This window comes from Rattus norvegicus, chromosome 16 (genome assembly GCF_021556685.1).
Source record: "Rattus norvegicus strain SHRSP/BbbUtx chromosome 16, alternate assembly SHRSP_T2T, whole genome shotgun sequence".
Lineage (NCBI taxonomy): Eukaryota > Metazoa > Chordata > Mammalia > Rodentia > Muridae > Rattus > Rattus norvegicus.
In genome coordinates, this window is record NC_141549.1 from 76,126,703 (window position 1) to 76,151,441 (window position 24,739).

At 41.3% G+C, this 24,739-nt stretch overlaps 2 protein-coding genes across 4 annotated transcripts in view; one reads left to right on the plus strand and one right to left on the minus strand.

The window, feature by feature from the left end:
• The window catches only part of Erich1 (glutamate-rich 1), a gene marked incomplete at its 5' end in the record, with an annotated part of 52,793,804 nt that overhangs the window by 45,256,143 nt on the left and 7,512,922 nt on the right, over positions 1-24,739 (plus strand).
• Positions 1-24,739, minus strand: part of Zmat4 (zinc finger, matrin type 4) — a 430,441-nt gene that overhangs the window by 101,304 nt on the left and 304,398 nt on the right.

Consider the following 24,739-nt stretch of genomic DNA (forward strand, 5'->3'; position numbering starts at 1 on the left):
CATTTTATCTGCTGCTGTAATCACTTTCTCCCCTAACTAGCACTGGAGATCAGACATGAGTGAAAACAACTCACTCCTAAGACTGGGATAAAATAAAACAAGTAAACAATAAGAGTTAAAAGGGGAGAAAAGGTGAGCAAATAAACCTGGAAGGACACGTCTGTCCTAATAGACCTATAAAAGCCACAAAACAAGAGACAACAACACACTCTGGCAATATCCCAAAGCTATAGCATTTTAACACCTGAAATAAAGATGATAAAAAACAGCTGAAATGGCAGAAAAGGATTTCAGATTCTTACTCTTAAAAAGCTATCGATGGCCACAAAGATTCCCACAGAAGCAGATGAAAGTCCTATAGACACGAATGAAGGATGTAGACAAGAAAGTTAATACAGTGGAAGGCTATAGTGCTCAGTTACTTGGAAGAAGAATTTTAAAACATAAAAGAAGGGAAATCAGTAAGGAAATTGCAACCCCATAGGCAGAATAGCAATATCAACTAACCAGACCTCCCCCCCAAAGCTCCCAGGGACTAAACTACCAACCAAAGAGTACACATGGAGTGATCAATGGCTCCAGCCACATAGGCAGAGAAGATGGCCTTGTCTGGCATCAATAGGATGAGAAGCCTTGGTTCTGTGAAGGCTTGATATGCAGGTGTAGGGGAATGCCAGGGTGTTGAGGTAGGAGTGAATGGCTGGGAGTGGGAGCATCTTCGTAGAAGCAGAGGGAGGAGGGGGCATGGGAGAGGGAGACAAGAGGATAACATTTAAAATGTAAATACATAAAATCCAATAAAATAAATAGGATAGGATAGGATAGGATAGAATAGAATAGAATAGAATAGAATAGAATAGAATAGAATAGAATAGAATAGAATAGAAAGGAATGGAAATTTGGAATGTACAAGCACTGAAAGAAGAGACCCAGTGGAAAGCAGTAGTAGACAGAACAAAGTAGGAAAGTGGATGCTAAGAACAGGGACAAGGTTGATACAAAGATAAACAGATTTACACACAGACGAAGAGTAAAAATTAACAAATATGACCATTATTTCCAAGATCTCTGGGATACATTCAAGAGACAAAATCTAAGAATCCAAAGGATCAGAGAAGGAGCCCGAAATAGTCTAAAGCCATGAGCAATGTGTTCACTGAAATCAAGCAGATGTCCTAAACCAAGAGGGAAAAATGAACATCCCAGCACAAGGAAAATTTCTAACCCCACCAGACAGAGCAGAGAGATGGCTTCTGCAACATATAACAGCAAATACATCAAAAGTACAAAGGAGGGAATATTAAAAGCCGTAATTGAACATCAATCATAAACAATGCCAAATATAGGAGAATCTTGTCAACAATCATAAAGCCCAGGAAAGCTTGGGATAATATCTTTGAATAGCTGAGAGTAAATAACTACCAACCAAAATTATAATAGCTAACTGAGTTATCTTGTCAATTGACCAAGAATATGGAAATATGAGCATTTCCAAAATAAGCTCATATGAAGGCAATTAGTGACAACCAAGCCAGTACTGGAGAAATACTTAAATACTATACACCAAATAAGAAGGAAAAATAGTCTTGTCTACAAGAAGACAAGAAAGAATATATTTCATGAAGAATGTGAATAGAAGAGAGCTAGTGCAATATCCCAGAGAACCCTTAATATCAACAGAAGAAAACTACCAAAAAGAAGGCTACTAAGAAAAACAATAAACAAGCATATAGAATACAAAACCTCTCTCACTAGTAACATTAAATGTAAATGGACTCAACTCACCAATTACAAAGCATAGACTAAAATACAATATTCGGTTATATATGGTCAAGAAACATGCCTCAGACAGTCACAGAATAAAGGAATCAATAAACCAAGCAATTGAAAGCTGCAAACAGGCTAACTTCAACTCAAACAGCAGAGATAAAGAAGGCCTTTACAACTTATTGAGAAGATATAATAGCTATAAATGTTTATGAACTGAATGTTGGGTCTCCCAAATTTATAAAACAAACACAAAAGCCATTAAAAGTCAAGTTCAGACTCAATAATAGTGGGAGACTTCAATATCTTAGTCTCATTTTTACGTAGTTTATCCAAAGTGAAAAATCAAAACTAATGATGTGGCATAAGAGACAAAATATTTAAACATTGTTTCACTTTAACCAGTAGTCCTGAGCAGGACATCACAAAGACAAAGCCATGCAGCTCCCCAGTGGCTGGAGGAGGCAGGCACTTCAGGGAGGTTTCTGAGCTCGACTTAGGTTCCCCATTTTCAGTTATAGGCAGCTGAAGTCTGTAACAATTCCTTTACTGAACATCCTGTTTTGTTTTCTTTCAGAGCACACAAAAATAAGGCATAAAGTGAAAATTGAGTAGGCAGACTGTGCCTTTTAAGTCAGTACCTCCTTGTGGAGCCCAGCCCGACTCAGAGCTCTGGGGCCCCCACCTCAGTCTCCTGAGTGCAGAGATTGCCATGCCCAGCAATAGACTGCATGTATCATATAAAATCTATCAAAATAAAAATAAAACAAAACATTACAGTTAATAAATACCTTAGGGGTTTTATCTTACTTCTTTATTCTCATATAAAAGGGGCATGGTGATGCCCCAGACGACTCGGTGGGACCAGGAAGTTTTATGGGCGCCTGAATTTTGGCTTGTGCCATGTGGTGACATTAAACAATATGGCGATGAAGACACATGGCCTTTGCCTTCTTTGTGATGTCATCAACAAATATGGTAGCCAAGTGACATGGTTGTGTCCATCTTGATGAGATCTCCCCAGTTTTCTGCTAAAGGGGAGCTCAGCCTTAGGATAAAGCGAGCCCATCCCCCATCATGGCATTCCAAGTCATTCGCTTTGAAGATCAAGTGTGTGTCGTTACACCCTTTTCCTTTAAAAGACTCTTTAGGTAAGGAGGTTAGTGTGAATATAAAAGGTGGTGGTGGTGGCTATGACCTAGGCTGGTAGGTGCAAAATTGCAAAATAAACAGAGAAGGAATTGGGGGGCCTCAGCTCCAGAAGCTGAGTCCACAAGCAGCGGACAGAAGAGCTAGAATTGCAGCATGAGGTTTCAGAGCTGCTGAAGATCAACTTCCCAAGGAACATTCCAGACCACTTCCAGGACAGGGAAAGAACTGAGCTGTTTGGCAATACTTTTCCCAGTTGTAGAATCAGGGAGCCAACATGATCCAAGACCAGAGACAGGAGAATAAATGTGACCCTGAAGTAGGAAGGTTGAATCTCATCCACAGCCAGTACATGGGCTTAAATAGCAGAGTATTCTAACGTAACCTAATGTACTCTGCTTAATGCACCAAAATAGAAGGGGGGTTATCAGCCAGACTAACGTGTCAGAGCGTTTGAGTTGCATTTGCAAATTTGAGCTGCTGAGACCTGAAGTGCAGATATACATAGAGTAGAGAAAGAAAAGAGACTTGGAGTTGGGAATAGTTAGAGGCTATAAAAGAACTTCAGACCTGCCTCCATCATCCTGGATGAAGTTGGCTAAGTCATTTAAGAGAGTGAAATCAGAAATTTTAAATATGGGCCGGCAGTGGTCATTATGCTATATATACTTAGGCCAGATTTGAACTGAGAGCTCAACAAGTCATCTGAGGTCCCCCAAATAGATCTTTTACATTAGCCCAGAGACAGGCTAAAGATATGTCCTTGGAATGTACAATTTACATCACATGGTGGGTTTGGGAGGAAGGCAGGAATAAATGTCAGATACACTGCCCAAGTACTTGGGTAGGATTAACCAAAATTGTGCCTGGTATTTAGGAGCCAATGTCCCCTGGTTCATAGACTCCAGAAAAGTCAAAGAACTAAAGGGCCTCATGGGACGATCCTGGAGTCTGTGGACCAATCACAAGGAACTCGGGGTGTTCCCAACATGTGATGGGGCAACTCTGTGGAGTCAGATGTACAATAGCCTCTTACCTGGAGATCAAATGAGGTCTGAGAAAGAGGGAGAGCAAGAGAAGAGGAGGTAAAGAAAATAAAAGGCGAATTAAAGACAATTCAATTCCTCTCCCAGGAGAACAACCTGGATTTATTAAGAGTACCAAGTCCATAGACCTGAGGTTCTGTCCATGGGACTTACACTACTCATCAATGCAGAGGCCATGAGCTGCTAGGGTCTTACATCACAATCAGTAGCTGTTTGGCTTATGTAGTGAGCTCTGGGAGTGTCTGTGCTCCAAGAGTTCCAAGAGTACACAGAGATAAGAAAGTCATTATCATTTCAGAAGGGCTTGGAGCTGACAGCAAGGGCCCAGAAGTTGCCCAGGGTTTTAGCACTAAAACATTAGATTTCAGAGCACAGAGTAAAGTAACGGAAGCCAAGAAAACCAAAGTCTGGCCTAACAGATGAGGCTGTTTATTAGCACAGCAAGGAGCATCCACCTTCCTTTGGGCTGGAAGTTGTGTGAAAGGGAAGGAGCTGACCAGGGATCTTATAAGAATGAGTAAAGGGACTTAGGTACAGGGCAGTCGAGAATGCTGTGGAAGGTGTGTGATTATGACGTTCTTGAGAAATTGCAACCTCCTCTCAGAACCGCTTGCTCAAGCAAAACAGGCTATCTTGAGAATTTCCTGTCTCAACAAACTGTCCTCCCTGAGATACAGATGTAGCTGGCCAATAACAGCTGAGCAACTGATAGCAAGAGAGTCGGGGGTGGGGGTGGGGGGAGGGTGTCTGGTTTTCTGCCACCAAAGCATTCTGTCCTAGTGTAGACCTAAGCATTTGCATTTTTACTGTGGAAGTTAGTGCCACCCATTTGCTCATTGGAAGACAGTATAACTGTGTGTCCTTTTCTGACCTTCACTTTTAAAATGAATATGGGAGCCAAAGGGCAGTGTGCTCTACTTGAACATTTCCTTTCTGGTCTCTGGGGATGTACCTGGGTAAGCAGACTTGGAATGCTGGTCCCTATTGCTTCTTTCAGAGTGTATTGGAATTCTGAAGCCAAGAAGTTCGCACCTCCAATCAGCTTGGTTTCAAAGACATTCCTACAGAAACAAAACATCTGCATGTTCATTTTGACAACTGTACTCTCAAAGAGTATATGTGGAACATGAAATCAGATAGGGAGGCAGGATGGGGCTCATCTATGTCCATTTTTACTCAGAGATAACTGGCATCTTTTAAATATTTCCCTAGGAAATTGGGAGCAGTGCTCCTCAAATACAGTTACATGTGAGAGTTTTCAGAGCCCCACTGATATAAGTGAACATGACTCATTCTAACAGACAGAGCACCATTCGTTCCTCCCTCAAGCCCTGTAGAATTCTTGCCTTACCTCAGATCTCCTTTGGGTGAGGAGAAAGAGAGAAAACAGCTCTTCTAGATAAGAGGCTAAAGTTGCCACAAGTTAGGCAGGTTTTGCTCTTTGTTTTGTCTTTATGTTCCTGTAGTTGATGCGGTTGTATTTTAGAAACATTATGTTTGTATAAGAGGTAAAGAAAGAAAACAATTTAATATGATGCTAAAACAAAGACATTAGGATAGCCAAATACAGTCACTTCTCTTTATCCATTGTGGGGGTAGGTAGGTGGGTGAGATAGGTTCTAAGATGCCCCAATAGATTTTTGAAACTACATATTATACCAAACCCTATATATTTTATCTATTCTTTGTAAATACAAACCCAAATTTAGTGATTTTGTATTTTAAACACATGAACATTTGAGGTGAAGAAAAAAAAGGTCTGGAATTTCTTCTCTCTCTACAATTTTTTTTGATGGATTATTCTTGGTGTAGGTCTTTGCAAAACTGTCCTGTGTTTCTTTTACCCTAGTGTGAAGTTGAAAGTTCTCCCTTTTCAGTTGAAGAGAGAATTTTATGAAATCTCTGTGGCATATTCGAATTGCCAGCATTGCTATGTTTGTGCATTGGGGCAATTATGAAATATTAAATAGGAGTTTCTTGAATACAAGCAACTTGGTGTCACAGCAGTCAAGGTGGTAACATGGAAGGCCACTCATTTGTGACTCCAGAGTGGGTATCATATACAGTATGAATATCTGGGACAAAGGAAGAATTCATACTTTAGGACATATCTCATTCTTAGTGAAATGCATATCCCACATGTAAGTCAAGACTCTCACCTACATCAGTACTACAGTGCCTGATCTACATCTGTGAAAAACAGGCCTGTCTTCTTAAACAGGAGAACAAACCTGTCTTAGGTAGGGTCTTACTGCTGTGAACAGATACCATGACCAAGGCAACTCTTATGAAGAACAACATTTAATTGGGGCTGGCTTACAAGTTCAGAGGTTCAGTCCATTATCATCAAGGTGGGGGCAGAGCAGTATTCAGGCAGACATAGTACAGAATGAGCTGAGAGTTCTACATCTTCTTCTGAAGGCCACTAGGAGAAGACTGCCTTCCAGATGGTTAGGAGGAGGGTCTTATTGACCACCTCTACAGTGACACGTTTCCTCCAACAAGGCCACACTTCCTAATAGGGCCACTCCCTGGGTCAAGCATATTCAAAACTCCACCAAACCTAAAATCTGTACTTAGCAACTATGGAGTACCACCCTTTTCCAGAAGAGTACTTCCTCCATGTAGAGTGTGTCCTTCTACACCCTAACCACCCATGTTCCTGATTAACATAGGCTGCCAACATGCTGCCATCAAAGTCAAAGGTTTGGGAAATTACTCAGGAATTACAAATGCTATCCTTGGAAATTTGCTAGACAATCCTATCAAAGTGTCCAATAGGATTCTATTCCTCTTTTTAATATGTCCATTAAGATGCTGACTTCAGCTGACCTCTTTTACAAAGCTTCCTGGTTCATCTTCCATATGCGGGACTCTGATGTAACAAAAGGCTAGGTTTCAGCTAGTTACCTTATCCTTCTAATGGGTCTGGTCCATGGTTCAGACAGTTGTATAATTAGATTCACCTCACTGAACAAAACTTATGACTCCATCTCTTAATGCTCTCCACTGTGTTACACAGTTCTCACCTCCCTTCCACAGCACCATCAAAAAGTATATGCCATCACCAAATGGCCATCTTATGTTCTGGGATCTTTGTTGCCTGTTAAGTTTTAGCATGGCCCCTTCAATGGACCCTTCTTGGAGGCCCTCTCACTATTATCCTTCCCACATCACCACTTTGGTCAGCTTGAAACAGTTCAGAGAGGTCTGAGCCCCCACCCCCTAAAAGCAGTTCAGAAGACCTCTGAAATGGGGACTAATGGTTCATCCAAATTGTCCCTCTTCTCGTCACTATGGGCATTTTTCCCCCAAAACTCAGAACCGAAACACCTGGACTGAAGGCCCTTTTGGCATCAACTTGCCTCTCTTTTCCCATCAGCTCTAAGAGAACCTTAAAGAAATCTCACATCAGCTTAGCATTCTTTGAACCAAGCCAATTATTTTGTCTGCTGTGGTAGCCCGAAATTAAAGAGACCTAGATCTCCTGACGACTACTGAGGACGAAATCTGTGCCCTCTTTCAAAAACAATGTTGTTTGGGATAGAGCCCAAAGACACAAATACCAGATTATAACTCCAGAGACAAGCCTTGCTTTTGGTTCGTCCCCCTCCCACTCCGGCTCTGCCCTCATTCACTCATCTCCTCATATACTGTCCTCCTACTTATATTTTTAACCTGCCCTTTAAATGTTTCGATTCCTGGACCCCTTCCTTTAAAATAACCAAAAACAGGATATCCAGAGCAGGAATGTTTCCATGTTAGTTCTCTTAGTAGTTCTCACAATATAATACAGTGGTTCTCAGCCCGAAGGTTGTAATCCCTTTGGAAATATTTACATTAGGAATCTTAACAGGAAAACTAAAGTTATCATATAGCAACAAAATAATTTTATGGTTGGGAGTCATGACAACCTGAGGAATTGTATTAAAGAGTGGCAGCATAGGAAGTTTGAGGACCACTGCACAGCTCCAGCAGTTCCTGACACATTCATAAAAAGTCTTTGGGGATCCCACGAAGAAGCTCAGGCTGCAAGGCGCCTTCATCCTTTCACCCCGAACCAGATACAATTCTTGTTATCAGTCCTCCATTTTCTCCCGCTCCCTTCTGTTGGTGTACCATGGACCCTGTTGCTTCTGATCGTGTATGGTGAAGCACTCCTGGCAGAGGGACTAGTCACTGTAACACCAAACAAGGAGAGGTAGCATCCTTTTATCTCAATTGTACTGCAGTCCCTGCTTTAAATCACATCATCCCTTATTTCACCCTGTTAGGGTACTCCTCCATCTCTATAGGGTGCTTCTCCATCTCTAACTTTTCAAGATGAAAACTTCTCCCCTTAATCTCTGCACAAGAGAGCCGGGTATCCTTCTTTAACAGAACTTACATGCTTTTAAAAGTGGACAATTCCCCTTACCCATCCAACAGCTGGGTCTATACCCACTATCGTCCCACCCTCCTGAGATGCTCCTTTTCCTTCATCACTATCGAGCCACATGCCCCTCATTCTTCATCTTTACACAATAACTGAGTCCTTCCTAGGTTCTATAGCTATAACAGGCCTCCCAAGGTGGCTCTGTTTTCCCTGACCTCTTACCTTCTGCACTTGTTCCACAACCCTGAACATGGAGCTATTGCTCTCTTCCAGATGATCGACTCTATGGCATCCTTCCCATTCTTCCTCAGTTCAGCCCTACCAAATACTCAGAGCCCATTGAGGCACCCTCACCCTCTGTGGGGGCCCCTATCTACAGATAACTACGTTCTCTCAGAGGCTCATCTCTCTGGTCTTGGGATCTGTCTCTGTTTATCTCTGTCTCTGTCTGTCTCTGTCTTTCTCTGTCTCTCCCCCCCTCTCTCCCCCACCCCTCCTCTCTCCCTCCCTCTCTAACTCATCCCCTTCCTCTACCTGGGCAACCTCTCGGCCTCTCAGCTACAGTCTTTAACCAAATCATCTTTTCCACACTCTAACAATTAGTCATTTTTCAAAAGTTTCTCCAGGGGTTCATGATGGCAATGGCATGATCTGTCACAGCTGATCAAGTTAAAACACTTCTCCTGCTACTTAAAAAATAACCTGACCTATGTATGCCTCCTTAGATCCTCAGGACAGAGCCTAGTTTCCCCTCTACCATCCCTCTTCAGCAGGAAATAGCCAATGAGAGAATATGTTGCTCCCACTTCTTTTTATCCATTATTGAGGTCTGGAATGAAGGGTTATTGACCTAAAGGCCTCAGGTAGACAGAGAAGATCTAGAGAATAAAGTTGACTTGGCTTAACATTTATGGGAGTTTCTGACAAAGACCCATAGCACCCCACTGGTATCTACAGTTCCAGACTGCAGGGCAACTCACCCCAGGGACCCTTCTATTTCCAATGTCCCTCCTTTGCAATCCTATAAAAGTCCAAGAGTCCTACACCAAGTGCTGACACAGTCTCTCTTCCACAGAGGGACTGTGGTCTCCAGCTGCTCTGATTAGGGGACAATTTTGCTTCCCTGGATAACTGCCTCCATCAATCCCTGTCTGACACTGCACGCAAGGAAATTAATACATGCAGTATTTGAAAAGCTATGACCCATTACTGTAAATAGTCAGTGAGCACTAGGCCTTGGGCTGGCATACTGGGAACTATGCAGTGGTCTCTCACAGGTCACTATGAGACACTTTTTCAGTACACGGCAAGCACCAGATGTTGCTAAATGTTGAGAGTGTAGACAGGAAGTGAGTTCAAATTCAGAGCAGTGTGAAGGAATGGTGACCATCCACCACTGTGGTGAGTGCTACCACAGGACACACAGCACACTGCTGTGGAGAGATGTGAACAATGCCAAACCTAGCTGGAAGTTCCCTAAGGAGTCTATCTGCTCATCAGAAAATGGAACTAGAAGCAAAAGTGAATTCTGTCAAAATAGGAAGGGGCCAGAGTTCTAGTCATAAAACTTACAAAAAAAATATGGATAAAAATTCCCAAATTTGGAGGCTCTGCCCTCAAGGGGATGGAAGAGAAGTCGCTACTCCTTACATGTCTGCTGTGTTGTAAGTTATTTCCACAAGTACAGGATGACCAAGACTGACCACCAAGCAAGGCTGACCTAAGAGTGATGGTTGTAAAACATACCAAGGCTCCTGAGGACTCCAGCATTTCCACTAGGATCATGTAAGTGGCCATTCAGAGTTTCTAGATGGGAAGGATTCAAAGAGAAAAAGGAAACTAATCTGGGAAAAGCTTCCAACAAGGTTAAGTGCAAACCATGTCCCCAGAGCAGTCCTGCTTTTCTGAAGGATTTTTAAACCAGGGTAACAACATAACAAGGTTTATATTTTATGATTCTCTCCAGTTGCCAAGTGGGAATTAGATTAAAGTGGAGAGAGCTTTTAGGAGACTCATATGTAGAGGAATGATGCGCTTAAGAGAATAGATTGAATTTGAAAGGAAAAAAAAAAAAGCTTGAGGTAATAAACTCCTATTAGACGGAATAAAGGGAGAGAAAATCATTCAAAGGAAGCAAGTACCTACTGACCAGGTCTTCATTTGTACTATCATTGGGGGGAAGGGGGATTCCTCCAGAAATATCAGATTCTATAGACTGAGCCAGAAATTCACAGGCTATGCCTGAAGCATGCGGTTATATCAGAAGGAAGGAAAATTACACAAACAAAACACCCTCAACTTCTCATAGAATGGCAGAGGAATATCACGGGGGCGTAGGAGGAAGAGTTCCTAGTAGCATATACTGGCATAATCTGGCCCACTATAAAAGGGGTAGAATTGGATTATAATATAAAATATGAAATATACAGACAGACATAGGACTCCATAGTGCAGTAAATAAATGATTAAGAATAATCTCCTATGTAAGAATTTCCAAATGATTTATTCAGAGGCTCTTCCCTCAAAGGGATGGAAGGCAAGTGTCCGCTCCATACACGAGTGCTGTGTTATGACTTATGACTTATCCCCCATAGCCCAGAATGAACGAGACTAATGAAACCAGCAGGGAGACAGACAAGCAAGGCTGACTTAACAGTGACAGTCATATTGATAGGCCACATACTTATGCGACCAGAACAGCACTGTGGGCTTTGATCCAGCCTAATCATTAGGAAAATAGCAACTATAGCTGCGGAAACCTCTCCAAAATAACTGAAAAGCATCATGAAGACTCTTGAGATTATAAATGTAGACGTGAGAAATACTAAAACAAATGACCCTATTAAGGCTGTCAGAAACAGGAAAAGTCGCAGCCAAGAAAACTCCATGTGACAAATGAGGAAATGCCATCCAACCGTCTCAATGGGATTCTGGGACATAAACAAAGCCTTTGATTAAAAACTAAGGAAATCTGAACAAAATAAGGAATCTGGCTAATAATATCACATCAATATTGGTTCATTGATCATGAATGGTATAAGATATATTAACACCACAGTTTCTGTAATCTACAATTATTCTAGAAGAAGTATACACGTTGAAAATAAGTGAGAACTTGAGGTGAAGACGGAAGTCACGAGTCCTGAGGCAAAAGCAAACAGTGGTTAAGGAGACTAAGCATGCGAGGAACCCTGTTTGGTGGATGAGGGGGAAGGTTTGGAGAGAAACACGACACAGAATATTTGTGTCCTCTGAGTAAGGGTGTTTATTTAGGTAGCTCTCTATATAAATAGAGAAGAAATTACTAGTAGGGCAAAAAGGGTTGCCCAATTATATTACTACTTAGGGGAGGTAATTCTCTTTTGGTCTATGAGTGGAGCGTGGACCACCTCAGGTTAAAAAAAAAAACAAGTAATTTCCAAACTAATATCTGACTCCTACATGGCTGGAATTCATCAAGTTTGACTATATGATCCCCAACCCTAGTTAGAGACTTTACCCGTCAGAGGGGAGTTGAATGTACTGAATTAAACAGAGGCAGTTTATGAAAGAAAAATATACAACTTCCATTAGGTATTCTATAAGCGATATTACATATAGAGACACACAGTAAAGCACAGAGACATGTATACATATCAGTGCTGAAATATAATGGCCTTCAGTGGACATTTCAGTCATAATCTTACAATGAGTTAGTTACACTGAAACAGATGAGCATCTCTCTCTAACAAGCGACTCTCAGAAAAAGTTGTTGCCACTGAGAATCAGTATTTATAGTCCTCACTGGCTTAGTTTTGTTTCACCCATTCTTAAAAAGTCTGCCCATTAAGTGGAGTTTTAAACCCATTTTTCATTAGCCTATTTGAGATGGCCACAGGTGGGGCTTCCCCTTTACACAGACTTTCTGTTTGCCATGTCTGTGTCTTATTCCTCTACTATTTCCATGTCATTTCCAGTCCACCCTTAGGCATTCTCCTTAAACTCTTGTTCCATACTTTGAGTACTTTTTCTAAGCATTATTGTGCATGTATTTTAATGTTTTATTCACCTTGTAATTATTATTGTTATTATTATTGTGTAATATTATTATTCACCTTGTTAATATTGTATCACTTTGCATAAAATAGAAGGACCTCATATTTCATTATGAAATAGACTTCATTTAATTTTACATACAGTTGGTTATATATGCATATATATATCGATATCAGTGATATAACTGACATCAATGAAAATATTTAATACATTTACTTAGTTATCAAGTCTATTTAAATTGTTTAAGACAAAGAGTGTTATTTTATAGTGATAACATCACCCAATTTATCAATAAGTTCTTACAAGTATAACCACAGATGCACCTAACAACTGAGTCAAGTCTTGAAAGCAATAGGTGGCTAGGATGCTTAAACATCCATTTTCAAATGGAAAGAAAATTAAACAAATGATCAACAAGCAAATCAAAGATACGAGGAACCCCAAAAGCAGGTACAAACTCAACATCGGCACAACACATCCTGAAGTGAACATGGACTGGTCTGGGGGACAAAACATATATTTAGCCATAGACTATGCCCTAATGACTTTGAAAGGATTAAAGAAAGCCAGATAGGTCTGTTTTCTAAGCATAATGGAAGAAAACTAGAAATCAGTAACTGAAAGAAATTGCAGAAACTCACAAGTATGCCTAAACTAAAGCACACACCCTTAAGTAGTTAAAAATAAGAAATCAAAAGGGATAACAAAACCGAATATGAAGACACAGGAGCTCACAAGAAACACGGAGCAGCAAGGCAGCGTTGGATGAGAAATGGAGCGGAAAATACAGAGATTTAAACATACAAGATCCTAAAGTCAAAAACCTAACATTTCATGTTGAGAAATCAGGACAGGAAAAAAAGAAACTCAGCCCAAAGGAGAGGAGAGGTCACAAATATTCATACACGAGGAAGGAGCACCAGGAAGGAGCACGCGCAAATGGAAGATCAGAAAGAGGATGGTGAGCGCATGTCCACAGCCCAACACAGAGAGAAAGCAGAGCCAGAACCAACGGTCAAAACATATCGTCGGAACAGCTGAGCAGCCAGCACACATGATAAACTAGTAAGTTTTTAATGAACTCCACGAAGAAATGCCAGTTTCCATACGACTTCACTGGTGACTGCCAGCTTAAAGAATTGTTATCAATTCTTTACAAACCCTTCCCAAATCCTACAGGCAGAAAAGAGAAGCTGCCTAGCTCACACAAGACTGGGTTATGTGAGGCCATGACACCTCTAGTAGAAGCTGGTTTTTGTTATTTCAGGGTCACGATTACTGTCCTCACTATTTGTTTTTTATTTATTCGGTTATTTTGAATAATTCTTAGTGGGAAGATGTGCTTTCAATATAGTGTAGAACAGCACCCAAATGTCTGTGGCTACAGGCAAAAGTAAAGTCACAAAGGCATGGCTACCCTCTGATGCAGAGACTGGCTTTTAACTGTGTATGTAACTTATTATTCCCAAGCCTTGTACTGACTCTCAGGAGTTCCCCTGATCTTTCTTTTTCTTTTTCTTTTTTTTTTTCAGAGCTGGGGACCGAACCCAGGGCCTTGCATTTGCTAGGCAAGCGCTCTACCACTGAGCTAAATCCCCAACCCCTTCCCCTGATCTTCTATTTAGGGTGGTGCTTCCCATAGTTTAGGTCTCATGCTGTGAAAGACTCCCTTGCACACAGAATTACCAAAGAATCCTCTCAGTAAAGCTTAAATATTCAAGCACCACCAGTTTCCTGTCTTTTACACCTAGCAGGGCTCGATCTTGCTCAAACTCACCAAACACCCGTGTTGCCTCGATACTAAATCAGAACAAAGAACCAACATGACCTGGAAGGAATATTCCTTATAAATGTAGAAACAAAAGCATTAGAAAAGTATCAGTAGAGTGGACTCACAAAAAATATCGACGATGATTAACTCACAGCGATATCAAGAATATGTATTTGATTCTACATACGTAAATTAACGAATATAATTGCTATAAAAATAAACAAGAAAAATCACAGGGTTGCCTAAATGGGCAAAGGAAGGGAATATGAAAGGCCTCTAAAGCCTTTCATGCTCCAAGATTCAACAAACTACAAAGAGATAAAAAGCTGCACAGTTAATATTAATACACACAACAAAGAGATTTCCCCCTAAGGTCCAGAATGAAAGTATGTCTATTCGTGCCAGTTCACTTCAACATAGCCCTGAAGGTTCTAGCCAAGGTCAACTTGAAGAAAATTAAGAAAAATTTATACTGGTAAAATTCTCTTTCTGCACATAGCACACTCTGGCATTTTGCTATATATAAAAAGCCCATGGAATCTAGTCTCTCCTCTTCTATCCCCTACACCTCCCCTCTCCCTCAAACTCCCATCTCTCTGCAAACCAGTGAATTCCACAGTGTTTCAAGATACCTTTATATAAAACTCAATTATCTTTCTATTCCTTCATAATGAAAACCTCAAACTAAATTTGAAAAATAAAATCATCTTAACTTTATCAAGAACCATATTAGGAACAAGTTCACCAAAGAAAGTAGAAGTCTGGCATACTAATCACTATAAGGCATAAATGAAAGATAGGCCAATTGCAGAATGGCCCAGTGGGTAACGGCACATTGCCTGGTGATCCAAGTTCAATCCCTGGAACCACATGAACGCAGAGAGAGAGAATGGACTCCACGGTTACTGTAGATGGACAGAATGGAGTTGGTGGTTCAGAAGTGTCATAGGCTTATGCAGAATTTATTCCCAATGAAAATGGTAATAGCATTCTATAAGGCAGTAGTCTGTCCAACAAGGAGAGGTGCTACCATCATTAGATACAAGAATAAAATCACGCTGTTCCCTCAAGCCATAAAAATATTTCAAATACCTCAATGTAAGAGCTAAAATGATAAAGCACCTAGACGATAAATGCCATAAATGGCTGTGACAGTAAAATTAGACAGAGCTTCTGGAGCTATGAAACAAAGATACAAACAACAAAAAGATATAAACATAAAACAAAAAATAGAACTTAATCAAAACGGAAACGTCCTACTTCCCGGGATAGAAAGTGTTAAGCCGTTGCAAACAGAATCCATGGAACAAGAAGAAAATGGCGAAGCAGATGACCCACAAGAGACTGTGACCCCAAAAGGCAGTGGGGGCTGAGTGTAAGGCCAAGTGGGAATTCATCTGCTGTTGTATTAACCACAGCAGTCAGGGAATGGACCAGGCCTTGATGCCCATCCACAGAGGAGTGGAGAATGAGAACAGAGCACTTGTGCATGAGGACGTTTAATTCCGCTGTAAGAAATATGCAATCTGCAGGGAAATGAATAAAACTGAGAAGCATTATTTTACAGAAGTGATTCAGACTCAAAGACTAACATCACGTGCTCTCTCTCATTCGCAGATCCTAGTCTGTAAGACTAAATTTATTGAGTGAAAATATCTTTATTATACCTTTATTCCTGAACACTATTTTTTTAGTTGACTGGCCTATTTATTTATTTATTACCTTTTTAATATTTTACATAGACCCGCTTGCTTCTGGATTTTTTTTAAACAATAAAACATTGCCTTCAATTTACATTGTTTCTACCCTCTATAAATGTCCAGTCTTTCAAAATACTCTCTCTGCCTTTATAGCAAGAGGACAGAGACATGTGAGACAATGTGCATGTGTGTGAATATGCACATGTGTGTGTACATGTGGGTGTGCATGTATGTGTATGTGACTGCTTGTGCATGCATAAGTATGTGTGTGTGCAGACATGTACATGCTTGCACATGTATGTGCATGTGTACATTCGCATGCATGTGTTTGCTTTTCTTGGTGCTCATGAGTTTCTCAAACATATGTCTTTGTTTCTTTTACTAATGAAGATCTTTTGATATTGTGATTCCATACAGAGCATTTTTTAAAGCTGAATCTATAAGTTTCCTGACTTTTTTTTTCTTTCCTCAACTCAGTTCATGTTATAAACTCTCCAATAATTTTTATCTTTTATTTTGACACCCAAAATTTTCATGTGTTTTTTTTGTTTCTCTGTGTGTGTGTGTGTGTGTGTGTGTGTGTGTGTGTGTGTGTGTGTGTTGCAATAAGAATGAGGTGACTGGGAAACAAAGAAAAGACAGAGCCACATTAAGAAAAGCTGAGATTGGTTGGGCGGTCTGCTCCCAGGGATACTCACCAGCAGCCTGAAAATTACACGGAGTTATAACAGTTGAGCAAGGAGGCATATTAAACTCCGTAGGTGTGGGGGGATCTCTGCAGTGGAGTCTCAAGCTCCAGCCATCCAGCAGGAAGAAGCTATGGAGACTTCCTGCAAACACTGCCAGTATCAGTATTTAGACTGGGGTCTTTGACATGGCTGTGCCCACATTACACACTCATGATCTCATCTGCTGTGTCTGTCTGCCTCTTTCTCTGTGTGTATCTGTCTGTCTGTCCATGTTTGTTTATCTGTGTGTTTGCGTGTCTGTGTGTATGCCTATTCGTCTCTGTGAGTGATATGTCTGTCTGTATGTATCTGTATGTTTATTCTGTACATATACCTGTTTGTCTGAATGAGTGTCTGTCTGTCTCTGACTCTGTGTATGTCATCTGTCTGTCTGTCTGTCTCTCTCTGTGTATGTATCTGTGTCTGTCTCTGTCTCTCTCTCTCTGTATGTGTGTGTGTGTGTGTGTGTGTGTGTGTGTGTGTGTGTGTGTGTGTGTGTTGCTAAGAACTGAATTCTGTTTTGAACAAGCTGGGAAGCACTCCAACACCAATCAGGACTCCCAGCTCTCCTGGTTGATTTTCTACTTCCCAATTCAGAAGGACATTTTATTTTATATTCTCGAGTATGAACAAAATAGCTACTTCCCTGGACCAGCTCAGTATCTGTCTCTTTTCTCTTGAGTACTAATCACAGTTTCAATTTTCCTCATTGTCACGTTTGTTAATTTAGAATTATGTTTGGGTGGAGTGAATAAAATGGTGCATAAAGTGTACTCTACCCATTCCTCTAGACATTTCTTTTAAAGCAGGCAATGAGTTTATATGAGATCAAACCCCAACCTCTCTGCCCTCTAATGAGGGTGGAGGGTTACATAGAAGAGATAGGAGCTGAAACTTCTTCTCGGTACAAGGGAGCTTAGCTGGGATTCTTCATGATGGCCTTTTGGACGTGTCATTCAATGTCAGGGTCAAGCACAAGCAGAGGACATAGAATACATTTGAGGGTTCCCTCTGAGTTCTGAGTTTTTCCTGTCACGAGTTTTCACATGTCTTTACACCAATTATTCGTCTTGGAGTTTCCTTTTATCTTCTTTTTTTTTTTCATTTCTTAAATAGCAGTTCAGCTGTTATCTTAATGAATACACCGCCTGACGAAGCTTGCACCTCTTGGTTCCCATCAGAGTTTCAGAGAGGCTGCTGGACGTTAATGAATTAATCCTGAGAGGAAGCCTACAAGTCATGAGACACTCAATTCTGCCTCCCGGTTGTTCATTTCCCCGCAGTTCTGCCCAGTTTGGAATTACTCTTCACTGCCTTCACGTAGGTGATCTTTCAACTTTTCCAGGGTCTGTAGATGCTACCGGCACAGGGGCTCATTTGGTACAAGTTATTCCACTATTAGCAGCCACTGTCCCCATGATTGACCTACAGTGATCATGAGCTCCACTCACACGGCGGCCACACTCAGAGAAAATGAGTGACAGGAATTATCTGTGGCCAACATTTGTATGTGGGTTCATGTGTGTGTGCGATGCAATGCGAAGGCAGTTGACTACCAGCCTTGCTGGAGTATGCTTACACTTGGGGCCTGATAACAGATCAGTTAAAGAATGCACGCCTGTCACTGAGGGACAGGATTATAATGAAAAGGATATACCACCGCAGCAGTGAAGGAGTCTCTATGTGTTGATGCGTGAGGATTGAAGGGAAACTTAGGGCATAATGAAAGCACAGTATCACTTCCATGCTAGCTTGCATGAGGCTACACATTGAGACACAGTTTGCACAGACTCAAGACAAATAGTTGTAAGAGGTTATTCTCCACGGTCACATACTTGGGTTGTCCCTGGACTGGTAGAAACCATAAAAAGAAGTCAAATAAAATTTATTTTATGGGCCTGAGGTAGGGTCAATTTATTAAAATGAAGCCTGGGAAATCAAACTCCTTTTTTGGAAGAACAATGGCCAAGACTGCGAACGCATATTAAATTATCTTGACCAATCTAAATGAGAAAATGCTAGAAGGTAACTCTGGCTGATGAAGTCCTGTGCTTTCATGATAGACAAGAAACCAAGGCCCAGAGTGGTAAACTGTCTCCTCTGACTGCTACTACTGCTGGGTCACAGAGCTAGGACTGCAACCCGGGGCCAGGCCACAGAGTGTACTCCCTTGACCCTCATTCATTCGCTGGGATTTTGGGATATCAAGGCTTCCAAGAAGAGGGAGATGCCTACTTCCCCCAAGAACTGGGCATAAGAAATCAAGATTCTTATTTACAAAACACAAGTGCTTACCCGCTCATTCCAACTCATTTAGCAGTGTGCCAGCTGGTTTCTGTAAAAAGCCGCTACCACCTCACTGGTCCATTAGCTATTTCAGTAAATGCCTCATTATTTGTCATATTTTATAAAAATAGACTCCAAATCAGAGTTATTGCAAATCTCTGTCCATCGCTCAGGTCTACAGATCCACCTAAATAGTGTAGGTATCACGGTCACCTTCCAAACAAGGATCTGATGAGGCAAATATTACTCCTATTGCCTTAACACAGGCAATCTTCATGTTTGTAGAGAAAACTCTAGTTGTGCTGATGTAAATTTTTAAGTGAAACTGGATTTGCAAGGGTCCATGGAGAAGGTTTTCCATTTCTTACACATACAAGTCCTGGGGTTCTGAAATATTTAAATCACACTATCATGTACACTGGGTGTTTAGAAGTTGGCTGAACTCAAGGATCATGCAGGGAACACTACTAGTCCATACATTTTCAGTGCTCGACAGGGTCAACAACACAATAGCAGTTAAGACATAAGTGCTGAACGAATAATGAATAGCATTCTTTCAGGAGACTCAGAACCAAGAAAGCATGGTGGTGTATTCCTCAGTGTTTGGGGCAGCACTATTAGTCCAGGACCCAAAGCCACATGAGGGTTCCAAGCAAAAATCTATCACCATACTTCTCTCTCAACTACCTGCCTACTACGTTGTTGAGAGGGAAAATTCATGAAATGATAATTATTGGTAAGAGAACATATTTAACACAAAAGATACAGATCATGAAATGATCAATTGACTCCGAATTTCATATTCATTCTCTCTCTCTCTCTCTCTCTCTCTCTCTCTCTCTCTCTCTCTCTCTCTCTCTCTCTCTCTCTCTCTTCTGTCTCTATTCCTTGACATGAGCAAACATATTGGAGGGCTTTGGGTACCATCTTCAAGGATGTGAGTTTTAAGAGCACTTATCACATAATTTCAATTGCCACAGAAACCATGATGTTATAGACTAATTGGGAGAAGTATGTCTTCTTTACAACCTAGGGCAATCCCATCTTTATGTTCTGAGTTTTGTTGTGGTGTCTCTTACCTGGTGAATACTCACTAAATATTAAGCAAAATGTCACAATGAGTATCTCAATAGGTATGCTGTACTTTGAGCAAATCTGTTTATTTACTTTTTAACTTATTCCTTCATCTGTCATACAACACATCCTGTTCACAGTTTTCCTGCCTCCATTACTCCCAGTTCCCCCTCACTTTGATCAAATCTTATGTTTTTCTTACACCACAATCAGTGTTATTGAATCTTATCTACTGTGTCCCTTTGCAGAAAATTTAACATAAAAGGTACTTAAGATTATTCTTATGTGTAGACTTAAAGCTATCCTTTTATAGATAAACAGAATAGCTTCCTATTTGTTCAAGGATACCTTTCTCTCTTAGTTTTAATGTTTCTCTCTCGCTTATTTTGTCACAATGCATGCCACTAACAGCCACAATGACTTAAGAGCCAAACGTGACAGATATATCCTCCCGTAAATTCAGGAAAATATTGTACCGAGGTTCTGCAAAATATCATCCTAGCTCTTAACCTTAAAACAAACAGTGGGAGCCTCCAGGCAGGACCAGGGTACATCTTGGAGCTCTGAGTAAGAAAAAAGAACCATTTAGTGGCTGCTGTACAGAATATTTACGGCTTCTCCCATGCAACCCCAGTTGGCCCCTAAAGGAAGTCACGTGAGTGGGGACATATGTGGGGTAATTTCTGCTGCTTTTTGCTTTTTCTTAGTCAACATCTCACAAAAATAAGATGCTCCACAGATCAGTTCAGGGCTGTTTATGATGCAACATCTGTATCTAAAATTGGATATCTAGTAGTTTCCCATCCTGTTTAATTAGTTTGTGGATAGCACATGCATGGTGACAGATGTGCCAAACTGAAGTCATTTTAAAATTCACGCTCATCTTTTTCTGGGACTTAAGTCGATGAAGATGAAGAGTTAACCACGCTTTTTTTTTAGACAGCAATACATTTATTAGCATCATTAGGAAAAATAATGGGCAAAACCTGCCCCAGATGAGAAAAGCATTGGCCCACGGGGTGTAAATAGGACACCATGACTGTTCATCAAGCAGATTTCTTGTTGGATTTGAAGCTGAACAGGAATCTGAGTTATTACTCACAGTCCTCATTAAATCTTTTTTTTTTTCTTGTTAGAGTTCCCAAGGTCTAGAGTTTCCTTGTCCAGGTCTTAAGAGAATCCAATTCTCTGACTCATGTTTATGAAGCAGGGGTAGGGCACACAAAGTACAGATGAGGTAACACATCTCTGTACCACCTCGGTACCCTTCAGACCCCCAGCAGAGTTACAAATCCATTCTATCTGGGTCTCCTGGCCTTTGGAATCTCCTGACCCCCAATCAAACAAACTTGCAGCTGGGTATTCCAGTTTAGCATGTGACTTGGGGTGGCAGGACATGACAGCGGTGGGCAGAAAGGTCTATCTTTGCTTTTCATGGTTCGCCACTGTCTTCCTAGCCTGATTGCATCTAGACAGCTAAGCCGTCTTCATTCCTAGTGATGCTTTACTTTCCCCAACTCCCTGCCCCTTCACTTGTGTTCATCTCTGCTCTAAATAACCTCGTCACCAACTTCCAGACTCCTGGTCCTCATCTCAAGTTGCAAGTAATTATTGTCTCTTTCCTAGAAAGAGACATTGTGATTAAAGGGTCTTTAAACTTTTTTTTCCTTTATCTTGCGTTTTATTTCAATAATGGTGTTGATTTTTCCTCTTCTCCTTCTTTCTATACTTTAAGTCTTTTAGGATCAAAGAGTGAGTCATAAACAATTTAGTATTCTCTTATATAACTTTAGGCACAAGTTTTTGCCCATAATAGAGACTTAGTAATTTTGAACGAACAAATGAATGAATGCATACATGTATGAAGGAAGGAAGGAAAATGATCTCTTCTACATCATATTTTCTTTCCTTATTCCCACCAACAATTATGACAGGATGTAAGACATTTAAATAGCTTAATTGTCTAACACAGAAGGTGGGCTCGGAAGATCAGATGAAGCCTACATGCACCAGCTAAGGTGTCAAAACACATTAAAAATAATAATGCAAAAATAACCAGGTGTAATCTAAGCTAAGCATTTGCTTCAGTGCGTCTACTATTCAATTTAGACTTGTGTTCTATAATTATCGTATCTGCTTAAAGGTCCCACTTCCTGCGGATGCTTAACTAGTTAAACTACACACTGCTCTCACAGATCGAAAATATTAGTGTAAGGGAGAAGCCAGTGTATTTGTTGTAATTGATTAAACATAATAAAAATGTTCCTTTGCTGACCCAGGAATCTTTGTCAGGTATGTGGTTCCGGAAACTAACTTATTCACTCTAGAGCTGTGGTTCTGATTGTATGAGAGGATGGAGGACGGAGAGTGTGGGAGCATGGGGGAAGGACAATCATGTAGGACTTCTATCAACACTATATGGATCTTCACACTGTGGATGATTTAAAGAGGAAGTGGCCTTTATTGTCACAACTGCGAGGCTGAGTTAAATGGAGTCAGATTGCTAGTCCCAAGAGCCACGAGAGCAGCAATGTGGCAGGGCAGTGGTTCTCAACCTGACCCTTGTGGGGCTCTAATGACCCTTTTGTAGGAGTCACCTAAGTCCATTGGAAAACACAGATATTTACATTACAATTCATAACAAGCAAAAATCGCAGTTATAAGGAAGTAATGAATATGACTTAATAGTAGAGGTCATCACAACATGAAGAACACATGCATTAAAGTGTCACAACATTAGGAAAAATCAAGAACCACTGCCCTAGGGCTAGGGCAATAGTTCAGAGGCAGACTGCTTGCCTCTGACTTGCCTCTCATGGGTGACCTGGGTTCTCTCCTTGGTCCTGGAAAACTATGAATGTTGATCGTGAACCAACTTGTCTATCTACTCCTGTTGAATTTCCATGTGTGTTAGTAGTTTCCCATTACTATTAGAAATATCTGAGTTAATCCACTTAAAAAAGAAAAGGCTCTTGGATATGTTAGCTCATGTCCCAGTGGACAATTGCTAAGGACCTGTGCAGCAGCATTGTAGGTAAGTAAAATGATGTCATGACTAGGAAGCAAAAGAAAGGCAGGGGTGGGGTGGTGGAGGGGAAAATCCCTCTATTGAAGGTACTCAGTTACCCAGAGACCTGCTGGGCTCCACCATTTAAATAATTCTGCCACTTCCCAATAGTGTCACATTGGGAACTGTCTTCAACACATGGGGACCTTTGGGGAAAATTTTGGATAAAAAGCATTCAAGGTTCTTCTAATTGTTCTCTTTACTGGTAAACCCCAAGCACCCCTAAACCGACTTCATTTAACTCAGGTTGCCATTTTTCTTACTGGAAATCCCAGCAAGACTAAAGATATTCTAACATATATCTCTGCCTGTAGTTCCTCTCCCTTCAACTAGCCTCGGGCTGCTTTCTGGAGAGAGCCATTGAAAAGACACAGATATCAACATCCTGTTGATTTCCAGCCTCGAGACGAGACATGCAGATATAAATAGGGTATCCCCTGTCACTGTTGTCTGAGTCTTCTTTGCTCTACACCCTGCTCCTGACACTGTCACACATAGTTGAAGGCTCGGTCATTCCACAAACCCCACCTCAGACTTCTACAGAGTCGGTCCTCTGCTGCAGCCAACACTGCACCGTTTCCTAACCTGAGCACAACCCTGGCCATCCTTCCAAGCTTGCCTGATGCCACTATATCTCAAAGTCTCATACTTTTTTGTCACTCTATTACCACTACCACTCTTGTCTCACTTTCTAGAAAGGTAATCTGGCTCTTAACTAACTCAGCTGAGGATGAGTTTTGGACCAGTCACCCAAATCCCCCACTCTGAGATTGTAGCTATGAGATCACTCTCAGGTCCAATTCTCCTATGAAGAAAACCCGTCCCCAACAGCAACGGCACATGGCTGCTCATCACTGTAACAGCGTCACCATGTTGTTTCTGCCCTCAGCTTTTAGGGAGCTCTGATCTCAGACCCAGAGCCACTTAGCCTCAGCCAACACTGATGAAGAAATGCCAGCCGGTTGGGGTTACCTTCCAGTACCAAATGAATTTCAAGGTCTTTGCTTTAGTCCTGTCAATCACAGCTAAGTGCTGGATCTCTGACGGAAATGTTGGCTCACCTACAAATCTGCCACTTGGCAACATAGCCTTGAACAAAGGATGCAGGGGGGGGGTTGTATCTGTGGGGGTGGTAAGAGCAGAGCTCCCATTGGACAGAATGAACAAGCAGTCAAGGACAGAGAGGAACCCTTCCCTAAGTAGAGGGGAGATGCAGTACTTGGATTCATATGCCATGTCATGTAAACGCCTACCACACTCTCATGGAGAAGGTAGAGACCCTTTATCATGACCTAAGACCACATATTCAATGTTGGCCATCCATGTCCCCAAGCTCCCTTTCTGGCATCCGCTTTGCACATGATGCCTCTGCTGTCAGTGTTGGAACATGCCTCATTCTTTCTCCATGCATGACCCAATGACCTAGCTGGGGCTCTCTGTCTGAGACAAACCATTGCCTCACATCCAGCTATTTCTCTGACCTCTCAGATGGAGGTCAAGAGCTTTAGCCTCCTTCATGGCTATCGATAACCTGTTGTAGGGTAGCCACGTCCGTCTTATTCTCTTGCCATCCCTTCCTGCCCCTTTAGTAATGAGCCCGTCACCGGGTGCATCAGGAATCATCTCTGGTCACACACTATCTTCAGCTTCTTGTGTTTGGCTCGTGGTAGAAGATCAGAAAATGCAAGGGGGGGATGAGTGGGGAGGAATGACTGGATAAGTAAATCAGAGATGAAACAAA